Raw genomic sequence first — 17,218 nt, 5'->3', positions numbered from 1 at the left:
TGAAGAAGCGACTTGAGCGAAATTCCCGAGGAAAGGCCAAACAAATGGCGAACGAACTGAAAATATCTGACCGTAGCATCCGCCGCATATTGAAAAATGATCTCAAAGCAAACCTTACCAGATCCAAGAGGCGCATGATCTCACTCCAAAGTAGCAACAAATCAGACTTGAGCTAGCGAAAGGGTTGATTCGCTTGGCCGCAAGCGGTCAAATTCCGAACATTGTGTTTTCTGACGAGAAATTTTTTCAAATTGAGCAATTCGTAAAGTCCCAAAACGATAGAGTCTATTTGACCGACCGTTCATACGAGAATTTGAGTCATCGATTGGCCACCAGGAGGCAGCACCCGCCACAGGTAATGTTTTGGGCCGCCGAACAGCAGATGGGCGCTCTCCAATCGTTTTCACCGAACCTTCCGTCAAGGTAAATGCGAAATATTATCGGGAAAGTAGTCTGGAGGTTGCTTTGAAGCTGTGGGATTTGTCTACCCCACCCCCATTTCAATGGCAGACTATGGACGGACAGACAGGACTCGGCACCTTGTTACAAAGCCCGAGTGAACCATGATTGGCTAAAAACAACGTTCCGAACTTCTTAACGTCTACACAATGGCTCTCAAACTCACCAGACGCGAATCCAATGGAATATTCGCTTTTGGCCATTTTGGAGAGCAAGGTCCAAACTAAACTGGGCACATAAACTTTAAGTTAGGTGTTAGTGAGCATAATTACGATAAACTGCTTAAGCCTGAAATTTGGCCTGTTAATGTATCTATTCGTCCGTTTAATATTTTAAGCAAGCAAGTAAATCAACCGCCGCAGAATTAGCTGCCTGTGCCAGGCTTAATAATCGAATTAAAATATATTATGAAAATGCGTCCGGACTAAGAAGTAACATAAGTCAGAAGAAGTGCGATGGCTTAGTTCTTGTTGTGAGTATGATGTTGTGGTTATAACTGAGACTTGGCTCAACTCAAACTTTTTTGATGCTGAATTTTTCGATCCAAAGCTTTACGTTCTTTTTCGTAAAGACAGAGATGCTGTTAAAACAGGATGTAGGGCTATGTTCAGAAACGCATTATAATGCGCAGTACTTGCAGCGCTGGCAGCACTGTCAATGTGACAATTCATGCAACTGATAGATTTGTTGAAAAATTGCAAATAGATTTGTTGCATTTATGAACGCGCTGTGCAGTAAAATGGAATTGTTACTAAGTCTGGTCATGGACGAGGTATGTGAGGAAAAAACCGATAGTCTTTTATTAAATTTAAGAAAAAAAAAAACCGTGTAAAGCTTAAAAGAAGGACAGATCTTGTCAAAAGTTTAATATTAGTCGGACTCTGAGCAGTAATTTTATCTCCGATGTACTAAAGTAATCACTAAAACCAAGAAAAGTGTAATAAAATAAAGTTTAAATATCGTTTTTTTCATCAATTTTTGTATTAAAAGCTAAAATAAATAATTAAATACCCACTTTTCATCAGACATTGTACTAGCGTATTTATTGGCAGCGTGAAAATTTTTGCTGCAAATAATGCACGACTTTTGATATCCGATGTACTAAAGTAATCACTAAAACCAAGAAAAGTATAATAAAATAAAGTTTAAATATCGTATTTTTCATCAATTTTTGTATTAAAAGCTAAAATAAATAGTTAAATACACACTTTTCATCAGACATTGTACTAGCGTATTTATTGGCAGTGTGAAAATTTTTGCTGCAAATAATGCACGACTTTTGATACAAAAATGACGTTTAAGAACGCGTTGCATTTGCAGTACTGCTATATTTGCATTTTTGAACGCACTGCTCACTCTGAAATGGTATGTTGCGCATTATAATGCATTGTTGAACATACCCTAGCAGAGGAGGCGGAGTCATGATTGCAGTTCGCAATAATCGTCACGCATCGCTCATTCAATTACTTGAGACTGATACTGTATTAGACCAGCTATGCGTGCGAATACGTGGGGCGCTTAGTTTTCTTTATATTTGTGTGTCATATATTCCACCCTTAAGTAATGAGTGCTTGTATAAGTCGCATGTGAACAACGTGTTAGCCAATTTATCATCCTTCCTTTAATTTTGCTGGGTGTGATTTCCAAACTCTTGATAATGCCTTATGTGAAATTGCTTAGGAAGTATCTCTAGGCAATATTCAAGTTGCTGATTGCTTTAAGATATTTAAAACTTTAATCCTAGATATATGTTCTCAACATGTTCCAATTTTTAAGCGTGTAAATTATAAGTTTCCGTGGTGCACGAAAGAACTTAAACACCATAAAAATTTGAGAAATAAGTTTTTTAAGGAATAAATTTCGTACTTTAATTAAATCTTTGTATAAGGAATACATTCACAAATTTGAGCTTAATATAAAAAGTAATCCGAAAAATTGTTGGCGATATATTAAATCGATTAAAAAGGCCTGTTATATTCCTAATTCTGTTTTTTATAGGGACGTAACTGCCTCCTCTGTCAGTGAGATGCCGATTTCTTTTCATCAATCTTTGTGTCTGAAGAAGATATTCAGGAAGTACATTTGGCAGCCATTCGCCATAATTTCTTGGGGAAAGTGTCTTCTTCAGTTGACGTCGGTATACTTGTTGTATCAGATGATGATGTCATCGAGGGATTGTTAAAGATTAAAAACTCTGCTAATTCAGATGTAGATGGGCTTTTTGGTAACTTTGCTTAAAAAATGTCGCTCTTTGGTGCAACCTCTTAAGCTAATTTTTAACAAATCTTTGGCTGAAGGAATATTTATTAATGATTGGGAGCTGACTTCAGTCACTCCTGTTTTCAAGAGCTTTAATAAAAGCGATATTGCAAATTATAGACCAATTTCCAAATTATCTGCTGTATCTAAACTTTTTGAATGCATTGTTAAAGACAAGTTATATTTTAGCGTTAAACATCTAATTAGTCCTCGGCAGCATGGTTTTGTTGCTGCAAGATCTACGTTATCTAACTTATCCGTGTTTACTGATGATTGCCACACAGGCTTCCAGAATGGTTTCCAAACTGACGCGATATAAACGGATTTCTCTAAAGCATTTGATAAAATCTCCCATACGATTTTAGTAACTAAATTGGCTTGTCTCGGTTTTCATTCTACGTTCCTTGATTGGATTCGATCCTATTTAATAAAGAGATGCTGTACTGTAGTTATCGATGGAGTTTCTTCGAAACAGTACACTGCCACCTCTGGTGTACCTCAGGGTAGTATTTTAGGACCTTTGTTATTTGTTTTGTTTATTAATGATATTTGTTCGTGCTTTTCCTTCGCTAATTTTCTTCTCTATGCTGATATCCTAAAAGTGTACGCTGAAATAGGAAATTCTAGTGATTCAGCCGCCCTACAGTCCGAGTTGAATAATCTATTTTCCTGGTGCCTTATGAATGGTCTATTTCTTAATATTGAAAAATGTCATAAAATCTCATTTTCTAAGCTTTTTAATGTTCCTTGCAGGAACGCAAAACTTTTCATAAGGAATCAGCTGGCTGCTGTTTGCAGATACAAGTGTTCACAAACCCTATCTGTTTTCGTTAAATGATATTGGCGCCAAATTCTAAACTTTAAGCTGAAAACTGCACATAGTTAACGAATAGAGAGATTAAAGACGAGGTTAAGCTATTTGCTTTAAGCTCTCTATGCTTACAGAACTTTCAATACGAAAGCTTTCCTTGCACTGAAAAAGCTTGGGACGAGAAGAGCTTTTATTGTCTTCAGAAAGCTCGTATCCTAGTAAAAAAAAAAAATTATACTCAGCAATACAAAATTGCGGTGTAATGTAAGAGCGAAGATGGCGAATACTGTGGATGGTGGGAAAGATCCACCTGATATATATTTAAAGTGTCACCCCGAACAAAAAGTCTCAATTGTGACATGTATTTTATGTGATAATGTGTTTCACAAAAGTGACTTCAAAAGAATTTAAAAAACATCTAAATTTATAACAAGTGCCTTAGTAATATGTCACGAACATGATGATATCGACCTAACCTCAATTGATGAAAAGCAAGAAATAGATAATGCCGAACTACAGAATAGTGATTTGATAGTTATAATCGCAATATTAAGAGAAAAATTAATGTCATACAAGAAAAATTATAACAAAATAAAATTACTACACGAAGGAGAAAAGAAAAAAAATAATGACTCGGTAAATGTACAAGAAAATGAAAGCCAAAAAAATCTCTGAAAACAGAAAATAAGTTGCTTAGAGAATTAAACGAAGAAATCAAAGGTAAAAATCAATTAACCCTCTACTGCATGGAAATGTTTAAAATAATGAAAATAAATAAAACACCGTAAATTTATGTTGATTGAGGGTAATTTATTGCGTATTTTACAAAAATTAAAAAATTCACTTGGCGGTTTGGAAGAAAAAAAATGAAGCCATATATGGCCTTATATGCGTTTAGGGTTATTTTTGGGAAAAAAATTTATTGGGTGTGGAAACTTGTAAAACAGTTCCTTTTGTTGTTGTAGCACAAGAACACGTTGCACTTTTCGCAAAAGGTGTATGAGCGAAAAGAGCAATCATTTTGACAAAGTTGTCGGTTTTTCTTCCATTTCGGGAAATGGCCTATTCCGTCCGTCCGCACAGAACTCAGGGGAAATCCTGTCGCTTTCTTCTTTCACTGCTGGTAGGTATATTTTCTCTACTTGCCGATGGAGAGTTTGAGGGTGTGGATATAGGTCGTCCTCGTTTTTTCAATTTACCAACGTTGCAAAGATGTTCAGCTATTGCAAGCTTGAAGTCAAACAATGGCATATATTCTTTTGACTTTCGACGCTACAAAATCCAAGCATTGACAACGCACATATCAATCATATGAAAAAAAATCTTTTTATACCACTTTTTTGTCCTCAGTTGTATTCTATAAAGGCCTAGTAAAGAATCCAGTAAATCAACGCCGCCCATATAATAATTATATACATCAACTGCCCTAGGAGAATTGATTTCAATATACTTCTTCTCTCTTTTACAGTACCGTTTTTTCGTTGACATAGGGTGACATCCGACATAGGTTGAAAGAATATTTACCACTTTGTTGTCAAACCAAGTGACGGGACCAAGTTCAACTCCATCAATATCTGCTACTTTTTCAACCATACTTCCACGGCCTAACTTTTTCATTTCTTTTTCGGTTGGCATCTTACAGTTTATTACACGATTTAACCTTACTGTGCCTAAAGGTAATATACCATTTTTCATTAGATACACCTGAAGCTTCGGACTGTTAAACCAATTATCAAAAAATAGTTGATAGTTTTTTCCTTTTGGTATTGTACCTGCTAGTCTCGTTACAACATTTCCACTTTCTCCTATATTTGGTGCTCCTTCCGGGAATGTATCGCTTTGAGCTCCGGCAAATATATCAAAATCGTAACTGAAACCTGAAACTCCCCCCCATTGGATGTGGATTGCTGGATTGTACTGTTTGAGGTGATGGCGGCACTTTGTGGGAATTATTTGTTCATCAACCACTAAATGTTCTTCTGTGGGTACAAGCAACAATCGAGCACAAATTTTATCTAACAATGGTCGAATCTTAAAAAGCTTATCAAACCCGAGTTCACCTGGTGATCTTATATTTTCATTATTATTGAAGTGTAAAAATCGTTTGATGTTTTCCCATCTGATACATGTCATTGCATTGCAATGTCATTGCAATAATGTCCGGATGATGGTAGTTTTATCAAAGACATGTATATTGCTATGCCTGAAATAATTTTTAGAAGTAATTTTTTTAACTTTTTTACTTGAACTCACCTATAAACTGATCAATCTCGTTCCGAGTAATATTGGCAGGTTTATTTATATCCATTTGTAATGCAATTAAATTCGGTTGCTCTACAATAAAGTTCATCAAATCGTCATTGAAAATAAAATTAAACATATCTGCTGGTGTTTCCAGTTCCTCAATAAATTCAGGAAGGTTTGAATCTCCTTGAAATGGAAAATTTTCACTGGAATAAGGAGGCAAATAAATTTCTTTTCCAATTGGAGGTCTAGGCTTTTTAGCAAATTTTGCATTTGATGTAGAAGGCTTGTTATAGTCATCTGAGTCATCGGTATCATCAGACTCTGGTACATAAATAGGTATACTCCTGTTCTGGCGCTTTACTTATAAAGTCTTCTTCGTCGGTATCAGATATGTAGTCATCATCACTTTGATCACCTCTATTAACTTCATAAACATACTTTAAGTTACCATAAAATGATCGTACATTCATTTCTAGGAAATTCCATTGCGATTTATCAAAAAACAAAACAGAAATATGTATACACATATGTTAGTTCATTATTTACCTTAGTGCATGAAACGCCATATATGGCTTCGTCAGTTTTTACAAAAAATCAAACACAAGATACTTACTTTTCATATAAATTATATTTTTATTCAAAAAATAACTTCACTTTCTATACAAATATATATTTTTTGCTGTAGTCTTGCTTTTATTTTTTATGCAATAGTGCACATAAATCACTTCAAAATTTGCTTTTGTTCTCACACTTGAAGCACTCAAAAAAAGATAACGGAAAAAGTAGCTAAAACACTTGTTGACAATATTTAGTTTTGCGTATGAGAAGAAAACAAAGCATAGAATGTGATAATTATTATTCTCTTTTGATTAAGTCCCGTTTTTATAAAAATACAACACAATCAAAGGTAAAAGCCATATTTGGCGTTATATGCGGTAGAGGGTTAATGCAAGCGGTATGTGATCGAAAGCTTAATGCTGCAAATACATGATATTCTACTATTACGCAAACACCTAAAAATAAAGAAAAAGATCAAAGCGTAATCGTAAAACAAATAAACTCAGATTTAGAAACAACTATTAATAATATTAAATACAATCTACAACATAAAACCAGCATACCAGTAAAAAAAATAATAAGAAAAAATGATAAAATTATAATTAAATCAGATATTTCAAATGCAGCCAAACTGCAAGAAGCTCTTCAAATAAATTCAAATGACAAATATACAATCAGTTTGGAAGAAAAGAAAAATCCAAGGTTGAAAATTGTTGGAATCGAAGACATGTGGGATGATGAAAACTGCTTTATTAACGATATAAAAAAAAGAAATAATTTAATGGAAGGCAGTACTGTAAATATAATACACACTTACACAACTAAAAAGAAAAATACAATACTACAACAGCAATAATACAAGTTGAGCCTCATACATACGAAAACGTAATTTTTTTTTTTTTTTTTGAAACGTTATAAATATTTAACTACATTTCATTCTATTACGCAACTATCAAGTAATATTATTTTATTAAATTCAACAGTATTTACAGGAAATACGTACATATATAACTGGAAGACAGCTGACAGAAATTTACATATATTTGTCAGTCATCAAAATTTCTGGAACAAGAAAACGTAATGAAAAATAAACAAATTTATGTGGGACATGAAAGGTGTCATGTTTACGACGACTAGAATATAAACAGATGTAAGAAATGCGCCGGCTATAATCACAGTGAAAAAAAATGCAAGAATACTGAAAAATGCTATTTATGTGCTGGCAATCATCTTGCTAGTAACTGCAATAACAAGGATGAAAAAAAATGCGTCAATTGCGTCTATGCAAATGAAAAATTTAATCTAAAAGTGAAATGAAATGAGAAACATAGTGCTGATGATCCTGCATGCGAATCACACATAAGATTAAGGAAAAAAGTTATTGACAAAACTAATTATCCTTGTAACCCTTTAAATAAATAAAAATGTACTGCAATGAGTTTGAAATTAACAATTTCGAAAAGCTGTTAGAATGTACTAAAAATGAAGATTTTCTACTGTTGCATTTAAACATACAAAGCCTAAATAGTAAATATGAGAAATTATGTGTTTTCCTTGAACAATTGACATTTAAACCACACGTTATCATATGTAGTGAAACGTGGAGATTAGAGGCGCCTGATCTATATAAAATTGATGGATATAAATAAAATGTATTATAGTAGCGGTGAAACCAGTCCAGCAGATGGGGTTGTTATATACATTCAAGAAAATATAGAAGAATCTACTGTAATAGTTAATATAGGTAAAATAAGTGCATTGTATACGGAAATTACATGTGAAAATAATATAAAAATCGCATTTACTTCTATATATAGATCTCCGAGCACTGATAAAAAAGAGTTTATAAATGATTTAGATAACTATCTTTTAAAAAATAAAAAATTAAAAAATCATTTTATTATTGGGGACATAAATATTGATATTAGCCAAAAAAATTTATTACTAAGCAATAAAGACAATTTAGAACCCCTCGATTTATATATAAATTCTATGTACGCTAATGAATTTAAGCCATATATTAACGGTATAACAAGAGCAAACAAGAACGGGGGCACTTGCATAGATCATATTTTCGGCAAAATCAGTAAAAAAGTAAATGATATCTCAACCATCATATATAAAAACAATATTTCAGATCATTATTGCACTTTTCTTACTATTGGTTTAAAAATAAAAAATATTTCTGTTAATAAAGTAATCACAAACGTTTTAAATTATGAAAACCTTTATAAAATAGCTAAAAAAATTGATTGGAATCTATTTGATTATATGAATGATGCAAATGAAATGACACACAACCAGAGCACAGAGCAACCAATGTTAAAAAAAAAAAAAATAATACTAATAATAATATTAAAAGAAGTAAATGGATAGCGCAAGGTCTAGTTATTTCATGCAATACAAAAGAAATGCTCTACAATCTTTGGAGAAAAAACCCTAATGATGAAAAAAGTCATACATTATACGTAAAATATAATAAATTATTAAATAAACTACTAAAAATTGCAAAATATAATTATGAAAGAAATTGCTTAAACAATCTAAAATCTAATAAGCAATTTTGGAATTATATAAATAATAAAATAAACTCTAATAAAAAGAAAAATAAAAAAAGCTCAATTGATTACTGCAATTTTATGTGTTGAAAAGACAGAAGAAAAAGCTGCAAGGAACCTTCAAACTGCAATCGACTCTATGGTATCATGGACGAGAAAATGGGGAATCAAACTCAATAACAGTAAATCCATTCACGTGAATTTTACAAATAAAATTACAAAATACCAACCAATAATGATTTCTAATGAAAAAGTCCCATTCGCTAATACTGCAAAATACCTAGGTATTACCCTAGATGCGAAGTTGCGATGGAAAGAGCATATAAAAATAAAACGAAATGAGCTTAACATCAGGCTAAACAAAATGAACTGGCTAATTGGATGGAAATCGCATTTATCCATATATAACAAATTATTGCTCTATAAACAAACATTAAAACCATTATGGGCCTATGGTGCACAGCTTTGGGGTTGCGCCAGTGAAGAAAATATCAATGTAATACAACGCTTTCAAAACAAAGTGCTGAGAATCATCGTTAAAGCACCCTGGTACGTCAGAAATGCTGATATTCATCGGGACCTTAAAGTTAACACTGTAACTGAAGAAATTAAGAAAATAGCAGAAGCGCACCAAATTCGACTTCAAGGGCATGTAAACGAAGAAGCTAGGAGCATCCTTAGTAACCCGTGCCCAGTTCGAAGATTAAAGAGGAAAAAACCACATGAACTTGCTGGCTATTAACAGAAAATAAGAAATATTGTTTGTAATTTCTTTTTATCAATTGTAATTTATTTTCGAATCAAACTGCTCGTTAGTTTCTGAACTAGTTGTAGTGTAATTAAACATTGTAATTTACTTTTTATGTTTGAAATAAAAAAAAAAAAAAAAAAAAAATTGATTACTTACTCATAAGAAATGAAAAAGTAATATAACAGAAAAAAAAGATATAGCTGATAAGTTTAATACTTACTTCAATAGTGTAGGCACAGAAATGGCAAATAAAATCAAATATACAGGTGAAAAATGTGGAAAAAAGGGTCTTGATTAAAAATTCAATATTTTTATTTCCTACTCATCCAGATGAAATAAAAAAAATAATAAAATTATTAAAAAATGATACAGCAGCCGGAATAGATGAAATTCCAACAAGCGTATTAAAAAAACTAAGCAATTTCATTATAAAACCTCTAGCTAACATTATCAATATATGCTTGGAAACAGGAGTTTGTCCTGATCATTGTAAAAAAGCAATTATAATACCAGTTCAAAAAGCTAAAGAAAAGTATTTTGAATTTAACTATAGGCCAATATCATTAATTTCTAATGTATCAAAAATATTTGAAAAAGTAGTGCATAAAAGATTACTTTCCTTTCTTAACAAATATAACGTGTTAATAGGACTATGAATAAGTTCGTGCGGTTTTTTTTTCGAAATTTGAAACTTTATTGACGTAAAATGGTTACAAATTTAATATTCAAAATATTGTCCATCGCTTACTACTACTTTTTCCCATCTTTCTGGCAATTCACGGATTCCCTTTGTGAAAAATTCGGTCGGTTTTGCCGCAATCCACGAATCGATCCATTTTTTGACTTCATCGTAATTACGGAAGTGCTGGTCAGCCAGGCCATGTTGCATCGATCGGAAGAGATAGTAATCGGATGGCGCAAGGTCTGGACTATACGGCGGGTGGGGTAGGACATCCCATTTGAGCGTTTCTAAGTATGTTTTGACCACTTGTGCAACATGTGGCCGAGCATTGTCATGTTGCAAAATAACTTTGTCGTGTCTATCGGCGTATTGCGGCCGTTTTTCTCGCAGTGCTCGGCTCAAACGCATCAATTGTCGTCGGTAGACATCCCCCGTAATCGTTTCATTCGGTTTCAGTAGCTCATAATACACAACACCCAGCTGGTCCCACCAGATACACAGCATAACCTTCAGGCCATGAATATTCTGCGCCGACGTCGATGTTGAAGCATGGCCAGGGTATCCATACGTTGCCCGACGTTTTGGATTGTCGTAATGGACCCACTTTTCATCGCCAGTCACAATTCGATGCAAAAAACCCTTTCTTTTGTGCCGTTGAAGCAGTTGTTCGCATGCCATAAAACGGCGTTCAACGTCTCTTGGCTTCAATTCATACGGCACCCAATGGCCTACCTTTCGGATCATTCCCATGGCTTTTAAACGTTTGGAAATGGTTGATTGATCAACTCCCAAAGTTTTTGCAACCTCTTCTTGCGTTTGAGCCGGATCTTGATCGAGCAATTCCTCCAATTCGGTATCCATGAACTTTGGCGGCGCACCCTCGCGTTCTTCGTCTTCCAAGCCAAAATCACCACTTTTAAAGCGTGCAAACCACTTCTGGCACGTTCGCTCAGATAGAGCATGCTCACCATAAACTTCCACCAAGATACGATGACTTTCGGCTGCTTTTTTCTTCATATTAAAATAATGAAGAAGAATTCCCCGCAAAAACACATTATTATGCACGAAATTCGACATTTTCAAGTGTGGTAAAAATATTGTTGTTTACGCTTCAAATAAAAAACTTATACTGACGTTTGTGCCTTACGACAGTAGCTCTCCAATGAATGTTTGGAAATGTGGATCGATGGAATAATAATCAAGTTACGCCATCTGTTGTAAAACCGCACGAACTTATAAATAGACCTATTAAATAAAAATCAATATGGCTTTCGCCAAGGAAAATCAACAAAAGATGCATTAGCTCATTTTGCTGAATATATATATACAAATCTTGATAATAGTAAACCAATTATTGCAATATTTTTAGATTTAGCAAAGGCTTTTGACACGGTTGACCACAAAATTCTAATACAAAAATTAAGCGATATTGGTATCCGTGGAATCGCCTCGAATCTTATAAAGAATTATCTTACTGGGAGAACACAATGTGTAAAGGTAGATGGTATTGTTAGTAGTGAAACGATTGTGGATATTGGAGTCCCTCAGGGGACAGTATTAGGACCTTTATTATTTTTGATATACATAAATGAAATACATAGTGCTGTACAATTTAGCCAAAAAAACCCTCACAATATAATATCGTATGCTGACGATGCAACCATTCTTATAAGTGGCGATACTTGGGAGGATGCTGAATTAAATGCAAATTTAATTGCAAATAAAATATTTACATGGATGTGTCAAAACAAATTATCTGTGAATATTAATAAAACGGTATTTCTAACTTATGGAGTTTATAAAGATTCTGTACCTGGAAATATTAATATATTTATGCATAATCATGATTCTAACAGTAAATGTAACTGTATTCCAATAACACGGGTTGAAAGCACTAAATATCTTGGCATTTTAATCGATTATAAGTTAAAATGGGATTTTCAAATTAATTATTTAATAAAGCGAAATAGATATTTAATCTTTGTTTTTGCCAAATTAAAATATATATTAAACAAAGAACAATTATTAACTATTTATTATGCCCTATTTGAGTCAGTCACCTCTTACGGTATCGTAGCTTGGGGAGGTGCGTACAAATCTGAACTAAATAGGATTGAATTAGTACAAAATAAAATATTAAAAATAATATTTAGGAGTAAACAAAACTCAATAACAGATAATTCCTTAAAGATTAACAACATTCTTTCGATAAAAAAGTTGTTCTACTTTACAGCTTTAATACAAAATTACAATAACTTAAAGAATTCTTTTCTATCAAGGATAATAAATACTAGAAATAGACAAATTGAGCACATAAAATGTAAATTACGTATTGGTTCAAAATGTTACATAAACCATAGCATTAAAATATTTAATCAGCTTCCAAAGAGGTTAAAAGCCTATCATGTAATTAACGACAAAAATAAAAAAGATATAAAAATCTGGTTAACAAAAACTAATTTACACCTATGATATTTGTTAATATCGCGCTATTTCATTGTAAAATAAAAAAAAATAAAAATAAAAAAAGAAAATTATTTTATGTTCTTCATAGAACCGCTAGATATAAGTAAGTTTGTTGTTAGTTAGTTAGTAAGTCAAATGTATGTTACGTATGTTACATACAAAACTTATTTTGTTAAATGTTATATTTAGTTTGTAAGATTGTCATTATAAATGCTACTAGCCTACGAACAGACTTTTAATAGTCTCTGTAGGACTTACAGTTTATTGTAAATTATAATGTATTGTTATACTAGTAATAAATAAATTCAAATTCAAATTCAAATTCTCGCCGTTGCAAAATTTTTCATGTTGGCTTTAGTAGGACATTATAACAGGTGGCGCTAAAGTAATCCTCCTATCAGAAAATGCTATAAATTTTGCGATTGGCCCCTAATGTCAGTTCTGTTTTGACACTGGTGTAGTAAACACATGCGAAATACACGTTAATAAACAATGCTACGCTACACTGCTCCAGAACGCGGAATATTGCTGACTATTTATTTGACCAATAATCGGTCGGTGACTTTTGCACAACGTGAATTTCGTCGCAGATTTCCTCGCCGTCCAACGCCTACTGGTGAAACACTGCGACGTTTAGCCGCTCGCCTCGAAGAGACTGGCACAACACGAGATGCTGCCAGGCGTGGCAGACCCCGGAGTAGCCGTTCTGCAGAGAATATTGCTGCTGTAGCCGAGGATGCCATGGAAGTGCCGTCGACATCGACCAGACGACGTGCCACGCAAATGGGTATCAGTCGACGGTCTTTACAACGAATTTTGGTACAAGATTTGAAGATGTTTCCGTACAAAGTCCAGACGGTCCATGAGCTGTTAGCTGCTGACCGCCAATCGCGTCTAACATACGCTCAAGCCATCCTTAATCACCACCAAGAGGAAGATGATTTTTCATCAAAAATAATCATAAGTGATGAGGCCCATTTCCATCTTAGCGGGTACGTAAATAAGCAAAACTTACGCTTCTGGGGCACTGAAAATCCGCGTGTAACCCACGAAGAGCTATTACACCCGCTCAAAGTCACTGTATGGTGTGCTGCTTTCGCTGGAGGAGTCATCGGACCTTTTTTCTTCGAAGACGTCGCGGGCCAAACGGTTACTGTGAATGGTGAGCGCTACAGAGTAATGATCAACGAGTTCTTTTTGCCGCAACTTGATGAATTGGGATTGGAAAACATGTGGTTCCAACAGAACGGTGCAATGGCATACACTGTACGTGCCACAACCGATATGCTGAAGGATGTATTTCCCGGGTGCCTAATCTCCCGTTTTGGGGATTTGCACTGAGCAGCAAGATCGCCTGATTTGACCGCTCCAGACTTCTTTTTGTGGGGCTTTTTGAAGTCGCGGGTTTATGTCAACAAACCTCAGACTCTTGCAGCTCTTAAAGACAATATCCGTCAAGAATGTGAGGACCTATCGCCGGAAGTTTTGGCGAAAGTGATGGAAAATGCCATAAAAAGGCTCAAATGGCAATCAACTGTGGCGGCGGCCATTTACATGACATCATATTCTCGACTTGATGTAAAACAAATTAAAAGACCAAATAAAAATAATAATAAAAATTACAGCCAAAAAACATCGCAAGGTTACTTTTGCGCCTCCTTGTATAGTGCCAATGCGCCTCTCGTTAGAACGCTGTCTGACATTAACTATCTCGCCTCCGTTTTGGATTTAGACTTTTTGTAAGAAATCTAATTAATTACCTTATGTATTTGTATTTAGTTTCCTAAGCTTAAATTTTGTTAATTACTTCTATATAAATACTCTTAGTTCTATGTAGTCTGTAAGAAACTTTGTATTTCCTGACTTACTAAAATGAATAAATAAATACACATTTATATTCTCATGAAAAAAGATTCACCAGTCGCAAGGCGTTTAAAAGATCCATTGTCCGTGAGTGGCCCAGAATACCTGCAAGTCACATTCGGACAGCTTGGGACTCATTTCTGGAGCGTCTCAAGGCCACAGTCAAGGCAAAAGGTGGGCATATCGAGCAAAAGTAAATTTTTTCTTAATTTTATATTATTTTCACACATTTTTTACTTTGAATAATTTTCCAAATTCAATTTATGGCCGGACCCTGTACATCTGCACTGTTCGTTCGATTTTCAAAAATATACATCTTGCGTCTGAAGCCCATATTGTTATTTATATTTCAGTTACTTTATCCCCTTAATTGAGGTCATATTTGGTATTTTAAGCAGACGGAATCCTCCCGCGTGTTGCTTAGAAATAATACCAACTTTGCAGTAACTCCTTTAACCTATTAAATATTTCAATTTAATTTTGAATCAGGTGGTAGCCCTCTTATAAAAAACGCCTTATTGCAAATATACATGCTTATAGGTCCGACAGCAAAATAGATTATTTGTATTTGAGTTGAAGGCGCCATATACGCGCTGAACGCTTTGGCGGAATGCACAAAAACTAGCAAATTTGTACTTTTGTCGTACGGCAAGTGCGGCGATAAATACAACTGGAAGGAAGAACAGTTTTGTGTCCCGCAAATGTTTATCAATGGTGTTCTTTATTTTAGCAAATGAAATGCAGAAAGTAAATGGAATTTAAATTAATTGAGTAAATTCAAATACTCTCTTTTCGCTTAACCACGTTGTCCTGGAAAATGAATGTGCCGTCTACAACTACCATAAATACTATTTAAACCCTCTTCTGCATCAATAAGCAATAATTTTGCAATATATTTCACAACCAACAAAAACCTGTTTACACACAACGAAATACAATATTTGCTTTCACGACAAGAATATCTGTTTTTTATTTGCGGCAATACTTTTATTGCGAGGAACGCAACGGGCCCATTATAACAGCCGTATTAGTATTTTAATTTGAGACATCATTATACCACCCTAATCCTACACCAATTACAAACTTCATCGCGTTTCAAGTGATTTAACTATAGCTGTATTGATTTAATTTTAACTATAACTGAAACTGAAATCGTCTATGTACATCTATATATATATACAATATATAATATATAAAAATTAAATGATGTTCGTTTGTACGCATTTTTTTGGGCCGATACGAGGCCAATTTTATTCGTTCTTTTTTCATATTACAGTGCGCTCGGGAAAACGTCAACTAATTAAAACCACGAGTGTTGACGTTTAACAAATTGTTGACGTTTATGAATGTAGAAACTTTTAATAAAAAAACATATTGATAGTGTGCTTTAAACGTTTTTATTGACTATAAACTTAAACTAAACATAAACAAATACAAAAAAAGAACAAAAAAGGCTTTCAGCCTAACTAAAACTAAAGGAACGCATTTCAAAAGAGATCACATTTCACATACATACTTATGCATCTAAAAAAAATCGGTTATTTTTTTCTGTTGTTTTTTCCTTTCTAATACTTGAAGGAGAGCTTTCTCTCGTAAACGTCTTAATACATTTAGGTCATTTTGCTCAACATTCTCGCACTGAGCCCAATCCAAAGCCCGGTTAAATATTTCGACAGCTTCGTTTGGTTTTATTGTCTGTACATTTGTACTCGTATCTAAATCGTTGTCATCATCATCGGTCACTTCTAACTCCTCAGCTTCACACGAATTAGAAACATTACCCAGTAGAAAATCTTCATTCCACTTTTGAATGGATGATACTGTATAGTCAACCTTAAAAAATGTATAAAGTTACTGGTCGTGTCGTTAAAATAATTTTATAAAGCGACAAACCTGAGGGTTTATTTCATAAAGCAGATCAACTGCGAGCTCCATTTGTTGTTGCAGTTCCGAGTTTAGGAATATCTTCCTCCGGATCTGTCTCATTTTCCGTGAAACGCAAAACATTTTGCCAGCATTTTGGCATTGTATCTTTGCTAACTTTATTCCATGCGGCTTCTAAAAGCATAACACAATCCCTTAATGTAACAGCTTTCATAGAATCTACTAGATCTGATTTTTTTGCTGTTACCATGGCTAAAAGACTGTTTCTATAATACAGCTTCGTTATTTTAATTGCGTTTTGATCCATTGGTTGGATAAGTGGGGTTACATTCGGAGGAAAGAACATTGCAACTATGTTTCCATCTTCTGTTTTAAACTCTAATTCATGAGATGGAGCATTGTCTATCAGAAGGAGCGCTTTAACTGGCAAGTCCTTTTTTAAAAGAAAATCTGTTACCTAAAATTAGAAAATCTTAGCTATTAAAAGCGATATTTTTTCTGTAGCAGAACAAATATTAACCTGTGGCACAAAGGATTTGTGGAACCAATCGTAGAAAATAGCTGATGTCATCCATGAGGACTTGGAACTCTTGTACTCAGTTGGGCAGTTAAAGTTTTTTAAAATGCGTGGATTTTTTTGCCTTCCCAATCACCAACAAATCAAGCTTATGATTTCCGGA

At 34.0% G+C, this 17,218-nt stretch overlaps 1 pseudogene; it reads right to left on the bottom strand.

The window, feature by feature from the left end:
• Window positions 1-15,926: 15,926 nt before the first annotated feature.
• On the bottom strand, window positions 15,927-16,884 carry LOC128869263 (tigger transposable element-derived protein 2-like; annotated as a pseudogene).
• Window positions 16,885-17,218: the final 334 nt, after the last annotated feature.

Source organism: Anastrepha ludens, chromosome X, assembly GCF_028408465.1.
Source record: "Anastrepha ludens isolate Willacy chromosome X, idAnaLude1.1, whole genome shotgun sequence".
NCBI lineage: Eukaryota > Metazoa > Arthropoda > Insecta > Diptera > Tephritidae > Anastrepha > Anastrepha ludens.
This window is presented reverse-complemented; position numbering and strand designations above follow the sequence as displayed.